Here is a 9648-nt window from a genome sequence, read left to right on the forward strand (position 1 = left end):
TAATAACCAAGAAATATACTTTGTACCTTGGTGAGTTGGATTGCCATGATGATCTTTTGAAATTGTTTTGCCTTAGAAGAGGTCCAGTCTTATGTTGCTCTTCTTGATAGGCATCTTCTTGAGAACATTAACATATCTTCTTAAATTGGCGACAATGCGCTTCTTATGGTTTTCTCTTGCCCTTTTTAGGACAAAGATTATGCTTTCAAGTTTTTCTTCAAATTTCTCCTTCGGGGACTTGGTTCTTGCATCTTCTTTGCATGAATGTTCGCATGGACTTGATTTGTTGCAGCTGACAATGTTTCCTTGTAAGCTTTTCAACTTTTTTTTTGAGCTTGTTGACTTCAACCCTTAATGATACAACTTCTTCTTCACATTTCTCGCAACCTTTTTCCTTCTTCTTTAGATGGAATTTGGTCACTTCCTTAATTATTCTTGCTTATTCAAGTTGGGCCTTCAAAGAGATAATTTCTTCTTTAAGCCTTCTCTCTTTTTGATCAAATTTTGTTTGTAGCTTGTTCAAGTCCTCAGATTTTTCTTAAAGATGCCTTGTAAGAATCTATTCTCTTTTATTTGCTTCTTTTATGTCTGATGTCATTAAACACTCATTGCTTTCATTCATTCACAATTTTGTTGTCATTGCAACTCTTGTACTTAACCTACATCCTCAGACACAAACCAATGTACCACTAGTATTCCCTATGACTAGCTTATACTAGTCTCAAACTTGTTCTGGAACTACACAAGCTCATGCCCCTTAGTTCTGCCTTTAGCCACGAATATCAAGGAAGCTTCAACCTTTTACTCAGTCAACAATCTTTGTCAAACTTTTCCAAGTGTCATTGACTTTTCATTGCTATCTTTGTTACACTTTAGGTCTGCTACTTGAATCATGATATGTTCATTAGATATGTTTTTGTAGTGATCCTGAAAATGTAATCTAACAACAAAAGAGACTCTAACACATACCTCAATTAACCGCTTATATAGGCATCATTTAATAGTTAGGACAAACATAAATTAGGCCTCAGATATCCTCAACTCAACTCCTCAATCTGCTTCAGGAAATTTGGATCAGCCTCAGGCTCAAACTCAGGCCTCAACCTCCAACTTCCAAGGATTCATATCTATTGACAATTTGGGTTTGCATCAGCAACCTCACATTCAGGCCTCTGCCTCAAAGAGCCTCAGGTTCGAATGATCTGCCTCAGAAATATCGGATGCTCTGCCTCAAAAATTTGGATCAGGGAAAATTTTAAGAACCCCCCCTAAATTTATAAATATAATAAATGGGCGAATTTCCATGGTATATAGGAAAAATGGAAGGCGATTTTATCAATAATATAATATGTATATATAATTTTTTGGCGAATCTCTCACCAAGCATGGCGAATGTTTTACTCAATTATAAAATCTTGTAAGATCTTGGCGAGTCTTTCACTAAATAATAAAACTTTGTAAAGTCCTAGTGAATCTTAGCATATGCTACATGCTAGTTTAATTCCCCCATTTAAATAGGCTACATTCCAGGTGAATACCATGGGTCAATACCATGTGCCATTTTGGTGAATACCATGGGTCAATACCATGTGCCATTTTTATTTTTATTAATTCTAATATTAGGGTTAATAATGGTTTTTTGCATGGTATTAATAACAATCTAGTCCATGGTATTTGTCCCATAGTATTTTGGCCATAGGTTTCACCTAAATATAACCCATTTTTTGAGTGTTCGTAAATATAAGGTGACTTATGGAGTAAATATAAAAAAATGTTTTATTTGTTTACCATACCTCTCGTTTATTTATATTCTTTATTAATTTACCATACCTCTTTTACAAATATGGTATTTGGCCCATAGGATTCACTTAAATAAAACCTCTTTCTTGAGCCTTCATAAATAGAACGAGGGTTATGGACTAAATATAAAAAGAGGTTTTATTTATTTACAATACGTCTAATTTATTTATATTTTTATTTATTTACCATACCTTTTGAGTAAGTATAAAAATACGTTTTATTTATTTTACCATACCTCCACTTTACTTATATTTTTATTTGTTTACACCCTTACATGTATATAAGGTGACTTATGGAGTAAATATAAAAAATGTTTTATTTATTTACCATACCTCTCATTTATTTATATTTTCATTAATTTACCATACCTCTTTTATAAATATGGTATTTGGCCCATAGGATTCACTTAAATAAAACCTATTCTTGAAAATGGGTGAATGGATTCACTTAAATAAAACCTATTCTTGAAAATGGGCGAATGGAAGGTTGTAAGTCCTAATTTCAAGGGCTAAATTTACCTTTTTTACCCTCTCCCTTAAAATAAGGTGGGTTATTTGAGGTGATTTGTAAAAATGTACTATGATACAAAATATTCGCCCACTAAAAATTTAAAACCCCTTAATTTCGCCAAAGGGCGAACATTCGCCCCTAAAATTATCCTTGATTTGGATTTGTCATACTCAACCTTAGAACATACTTGTACAAGCGCGAATTTCAGCCCCCTATGAAATGTACAAACTCAAGTTTTAGACCTCTTCTGTGAACTAACACAATTATATATTTCAGCCTTAAGAACCTCATAATGTTCTTATCTATTAACTGAATTTCCAATGACAAGAATAAACCAAAATAGGGAGAAGAACAATCCTCTTAGCCCTTATTACTGCACTTCATATCACAAATAATCCTTCTTTGTTTCTCCTTAAGTTGCTCAGACTGCTTCAGAGATAGCTAAGATGAACCCACCAAATTTTGCTTTCCTATAATGCCCATGGTTGGGCATATTTATAGAGTTATAGGGAAGCCTAATATGGGGCCGACCTGAACCTTGAAAAGACATGACTTTTCTAGAGCCAACTTGAACTTGTATCAAGCCGACCTGTTAAGAGGAGGCTTGGAACACTTAAAAAATCAAGTTTTGTCTTTCAAAAAAAAATTCAAGGTTTTTTTTGGATAGAGGACTTTGGCCAATATAAAATTCAATTTTGACCTTCTTCGAGGGGTAGCAATCACCTTATTTTTTCCATGAACTTGTGGGGCAAGATGTTGGTGTTAAACCTGTCATTTGGGGCATCAAAATTTAAACTTGAATATATCTTCAACCAAGATGACCCACAAGGCATGCCACCTATCAAATGGAATGACATGACAAGAGTTATCAATCTATATTGTTGTTACATCCAATTTCATTAACTTGTGCACAAATATTATCAAACAAATTCTAGCCCAATCACCCTTTGACATCAATGATAATTTCTTCCAACACTTGTTTGTTTTGTAATAGCAAGAATTAATTCTTCGTGTTTATAGAAGTTGGAATCACATTTTAAAGTTGAAAGAAATAAATATAAAGGGCCCCAACAAAAAAGCATATTAAATGAAAAAATTATGTGAGAAAATGAAACACAAACCTAACCAATCTCATAAGTCATATTTCTCACTTTTTGAGAGAGACATATCTTCATCCTCTTATGGCATCAGCATCACAATGGAGATAGATGGTGAGTGTTGGGTGCAATATGTGAAAAATCCTCAACAAAAATCCCCACTGCAACAACTGATGATATTATTCATATTTGTTAAATTCCGTTTAACAAATTACTTGCAGTTTCCTATGGTAAATATCGTAATATATACACTATAGCCTTCACTTAATTAAATTATATGAGGAAACAAGAGACTGAGCAAGAAAAAGAATACAACATAAATGACACCGTTATTTTTGGACAAATGTCCTTGGAAAAACCCAATGTGGAAAAACCGGTGCAAAAGATCTAAGGGTTTATTATTATTAAGCAATAGAAAATTATGATTACATATCTGAAGACCTCTCAGTTTATTCAGTTACAGAGAGAGAAACACTGATAGTAATATTTGTGATATTACTTCACACAATCACTGAGAAGATCCTGACTGATATGGACACTGGATGAAGTGCCTCTAGCAGGCCCTACACTGACTCTGCACAGTCCTTACGCAGTCCCTGCATCAATCTCTCTATGTAATGCGTCATTTTGTCTGTTGATCGATTTGCTACCTGAAGTCTCTGCTCTCAGCCTTCCGGTCTCACACCCCGGCTCCCGGCTTTTGAAACTAACTCTGCCCAACAGAATCTCATACTCTCTCTCACCCTCTGTGCTACCTCTTTGTGGCCCTTCGTGGCCCTACGTCAGCTTCTATGTGAGAGATGCAGATCATTCTTTGTCTCTCTCTGTTGATGATTCTCCAGCTGAGAAAATCTCTCTCTCTCTCCGGATGCTATCCCTGCCCCTCAGCGGCAAGAAATCTCCTTGATTGGAACTTCCTCCTTAGAACTTCTCACTTTAGAAGTTCGATCTCTTGATATCTCGGTGTGTTTTCCAAATGACCCTCAAGCTCCCTTAAATAATCTTCTCATTGACATTTAACGATCTATATTAAAATCTAATCAATAACTAAGATCATTTTAGCTTGATCCTTGTTTTCTTCTAGAAGTTACACCCACAATTAGATTAATACCCATTAACATTTTTTATTTCCTAAGTTTAGACTTAGGGCCCCATTAAAAAATATTACTTATTTTAATAAAATTGTCTCTCGATGGAATTTCCCAAAACATATTATAGCATAAATGTTGGATTTTTATTTTTATTTTTACTTTTATTTCTATACTTCTATTCATATTTGATTATCATTGTTTATATTATGTATTGTTAGTATATCCATTAGGTATGGAAAATATTATATATAATGAAACAACATTAATTCCAACTTTGGATAAGTATAGGTCTGTAAATATAAAATTGCAAAATATCTATGTCGCTGTAGGGAAAGTAACTATACATCTTGTTAACCTTTACTAATAAACAAGATGTTGACACCATTCTTTGATCTGAAGCTCATCCTAATACGTCGCAGCATGCAACTTACAACAAAGGTTGAAAGTTTGAAAGTAATTGAAACTGAAAACAATATTAATAAGATTTATGAGATAAGCCGTAGGCGAACATAAATGTAGTGCCAACATAATTTCATTTATTTGAGAAACAATTCAGGGGAGGAAAATAATTTTAAAGAAATGAAAAAATAAAGACGGATTGAAAAATTCGGAAACACACTATTTATTTTATTTTATTTTTAATTAATGTTTTTTAATAATAGAGTTCAGGCTTCTGTGATCCATATCAATTTAGAGAGAATTTTTCGGCGAAAATCACAAGGAAAATCATTTGGTTTTTTAAGTCAAACCAATTAACACATTTGGCTATAAACAATGAGTCTGGTTTAATTTTTAGTTCAGTTTCATGAACAAACTAAATTGTTTACTTACATTCCAAAAGTCATCTTGGCCACATATTACATGCTCTAAATTTTAAATATATTTGTACATATTTTAACGAAATGCAACAAACCTTAAAATTAGTTACTAAATTCGAATTTATTAAGAATTCCAATTGAAAGTTCTGCATATAGTTACTAAATTCGAATTTGAATAAGAATTCCAATTCGATTCCATGGCATAAAATTCAATACATGGAAAAAAATCAACTTTATAAATCTTATAAAGAATAATATATTATTATTTTTTATAAAAAAATTGTAAATTTGAAATGAATATTTTCTCCATAAAATACCCTCTCTACTTATTTTCAATATTAACCATTTTTGTCTATTTAGAATAATCCAAAAAAATAAAGATAAAATGCCCAAAAACATGTAAGTAATATCTAATAATATAATTGACAAAAATTTAAAGCTAAAATGTAATGCAAAAAATGAGATACTAGATATTAGTTGGCTCTCCACGTACCAAGAAATTATGATATGTCAATCATTATCTCTTTAGGATCCAAATTTATTCAACAATAAATGTGTTTAAATTAATCTTATGGGTTACACTTTTGGGTCAAATGTGGCTATGAAATTTAGTTTTTCCTCTCTTATTTAATTGAAGCCCTCAAAATTCATATAGGCACTCTGAATTTTGATTCAGAATAAAAAGACAAATTGTGAAGAATTATGTTGTTCTTCTTGCAAATTTTCACACATCTTAAGAGGTATGAGCATGTTCACTTAGCATAACTTAGTCTAAAATGTGTAATTTTAAAAAAATTATATATGAGTATAGACAACACAGAGAGAGAGAGAGAGAGCAGATTTTTCATATTAAAATTTTATTTTTTTATGCAAAATTATATTTTTATTATTTTTCGAAGTTGACGAAATAATATTTCAATTGCATTTTCCAACGCATGTGTTCACTTAAGGTTTTTTCAACTATTTAAATAAATTGAAAAACTAAAAGTACCCTTGAAGAGGAATTGTAAACAAAGATAGTGGTATTTTTTTTCGTTGTGTATATTTTATGATATTGATTTTTTATTCAACCTCTTTAAAATTATTCAAAAAACTTTCAAGCATTATGTTTAAAAGAAATTGGATAAAAAATATCATTTCAAAAATGTCAAACTCATATGCTATTGCATAGAGGGTTCCTTCCCCAATCCAACATGATCAACTCCGCCACTTAAAGACAAATTTTGCTTGAGTCCGCTAGGGGTACAAAATGTTGTTGCAGAAAAATCTGTAGAAGAGGAGCTAAAAATCTATTTTTTAGGCACTCAATAGCTCGATCGAGCACTTAAAATGCTCTATGTAGCTTGATCAAGCATCAACTCTGCCACTTAAAGACAAATTTTTCTTGAGTCCGCTAGGGGTACAAAATGTTGCAAAAAAATTTGTAGAAGAGGAGCTAAAACTCTATTTTTTAGGCGCTCAATAGCTTGATCAAACACTTAAAATGCTCTATCTAGCTCGATCGAGCACTTAAAATGCTCTATCAAGTGTTTGAAATTCAAATTTCAAATAGCTCAATTGAGGGTAATCTTGGTTAAAGAGAGGCTCCATCGAGCTATCATAATTATCTTTAAAAAAAACGAAGCCTCTCAATACTTGTTTGTAAGCTAATTAATAATTTCATATGCACATTTAAATATAAATTACTCAAATTCAAATTACTCAACTAATATTTTACAATTTACGATCTCGTGTGTTTATTATTTTAAAAATATATATTACAAATCTAAGTCGGGAGTAAAAATTTCTATATATACTTCTCGTGTAGACTAAGGACATAATTGAGTGCAATCACATTTTATAGGTTGAGAGAGATTTATAACCGAAGATACCATTGCATCCATTACAACTATATTAATTATAACTTACAACTATTAGGGGATACATAGAGTGAAACTATTTTACTCGAAAATTTCAGAGTGAAGATAGCAAGAAGAGCTGCAGATCTCCAATTCCTTAAAAATTGTCGTGATAATATCCTTTCACAAAGCTCTTCTTCTATCATCATTCAGATTGGTCCTGATGATGGATCCTTGTTGGGATTTAAAACGTTGATAGAAATATGGTTTCTACTGTGGATACTCCAAGACTAAGCTCAAAAGAAATGAACCACAAATGCCTAAAATCCAGAATCATTTCCCTGTACGGAGGGGATACATGGAGTGAAACTATTTTACTCGAAAATTTCAGAGTGAAGATAGCAAGAAGAGTTGCAGATCTCCAATTCCTTAAAAATTGTCGTGATATCCTTTCATAAAGCTCTTCTTCTATCATCATTCAGATTAGTCTTGATGATGGATCCCTGTTGGGATTTGAAACGTTGATAGAAATATGGTTTCTACTGTGGATACTTCGAGACTAAGCTCAAAAGAAATGAACCACAGATGCCTAAAATCCATAATCATTTCCCTATACGGAGGGGATACATGGAGTGAAACTATTTTACTCGAAAATTTTAGAGTGAAGATAGCAAGAAGAGCTGCAGATCTCCAATTCCTTAAAAATTGTCGTGATATCCTTTCACAAAGCTCTTCTTCTATCATCATTTAGATTGGTCTTGATGATGGATCCCTGTAAGGATTTGAAACATTGACAGAAATATGGTTTCTACTATGGATACTCAGAGACTAAGCTCAAAAGAAACGAACCACAGATGCCTAAAATCCAAGTTCATTAATCTTATTCTTTGATTGAATTACATTCTACTTAGGAATCTTGAGGCTAATTGGTATATAGCGCTTACACATCCTTTAAAGCGATTGATAAGCAACAATATGTATGGATTCAAATACACATATTATTAAGGAGTCGTTTAACGAGGCAGAGGAATTGCTCGGACTGCAAAAAGTGGCCGGAATCCCGGGAAAAAAATTTCAAAAAATCTTGTAGAGGCAGTGTTTGAATCATGTTTTTGATGGTGCAAATTTATTCAGCACCATCAAAAACGTCTAGGACACCTAAAATTTTGAAATTTAACAACTATAACTTGGATTTACAAAAATCTTTGCCGGATTTTCTCTAAATATGACCAGAATTTCTATAACTTTCCAAGCAACTCCCCTGCCTCGTTAGACTACACGTATTATTAAGTTATTAGACTTAGAAGGAACAAATTGCCCAAAAGATTAAAATATAGTTGATAATGTTGTTGGTGTGGATGTTGTTTGTATGTATTATGTTTTTCCATATTGTGAAGATATATTGTGAAGCTATGGTTGAATGATGAGAAATAGAAAAAATTATTCATTTACTTTGATTTCTCAATTTTTAATCTTGAAAAATGATATATAGTTTTTTAGTTTATAATATATAATAATTAATTATGTTGATAGGTGATTCTTTACGGGGTTGGGTAAGCCGTCATTGTTCACAACAATTAATGGCAAAGCCTCATTTTCATCTTCCTCTCTCCAATTAAAATATGACACATGGATCTCATTCTACCGATTGAGTCCTATCAAGCCGAGAACATCCCAATTATCTACACTCGTCAAGCTCATAAAGACCCTTCTGATTATGGGATGCAAGAAGAGTGGTGGAATAGTGTCATTCATGACGACATTCTGAAGGCCGAGATAATGCCCGAGGTTTGATCCCCTCACCTTAAAGTCCATCTGCACATGTTGTTGTTGTGATTAAAACATAAGGTTCAATGATTTCACATTTGGATGCAAGTCAACAAGAGGGAAACCAACAAACTCATTCACAAGCACACTTACAATGGATTCCATGACATTGATCTTGAGTAGTACCTACGAGAGTAGGGAAAATATGAAGTGATTATAACAGGAGTGGTGAAAAATCTATGTTGTGAGACAACGACAAGGGATGACTTTAATCAAGGGTTCAGGGTTTTATTCTCTGTTTATGCAACTGCTATAGAAGATGATCATTTCCACAAGTCGATTCTCAAGGAACTCACTTATGGCTTTGCTTATCTTGTCGATTGTCAAAGATTATAAGATGTTTTTACCGTAAAAAATATCGCCTGATTCTATGGGTCTTTTAAATGTGAATGACTGTCTTTGCTTAATTATGCTTAAGTCAACAAAATATATACAATACAAGTCGATGCTTCAAGGTGAGGTCAACAATTAAATTATTTTAAGTTAACCTGTGAACATTTGTAAATAAATTTTTTAGGGGTTTTGGGAATCCTTAATTCCTAAATAGGTTATAAGGTGTGGATTTAAGCGTCAATGAAGAATTACCTACTCTAATTTATCTCATAGCTCCTACTCATGTTTATGATTGGCTTCAATTTTTTTTTTCATAGGAATTTTTCTCTGTTAT

General features: G+C 32.5%; 1 pseudogene; it reads left to right on the forward strand.

The window, feature by feature from the left end:
- Positions 1-8783: 8783 nt before the first annotated feature.
- LOC149189555 (nicotinamidase 2 pseudogene) lies at positions 8784-9347 on the forward strand (annotated as a pseudogene).
- The last annotated feature ends 301 nt before the right edge of the window (positions 9348-9648 follow it).

This window comes from Pinus tabuliformis, chromosome 3_1 (genome assembly GCF_031772625.1).
Source record: "Pinus tabuliformis cultivar Carrire ecotype Pingquan chromosome 3_1, CPIR1, whole genome shotgun sequence".
NCBI lineage: Eukaryota > Viridiplantae > Streptophyta > Pinopsida > Pinales > Pinaceae > Pinus > Pinus tabuliformis.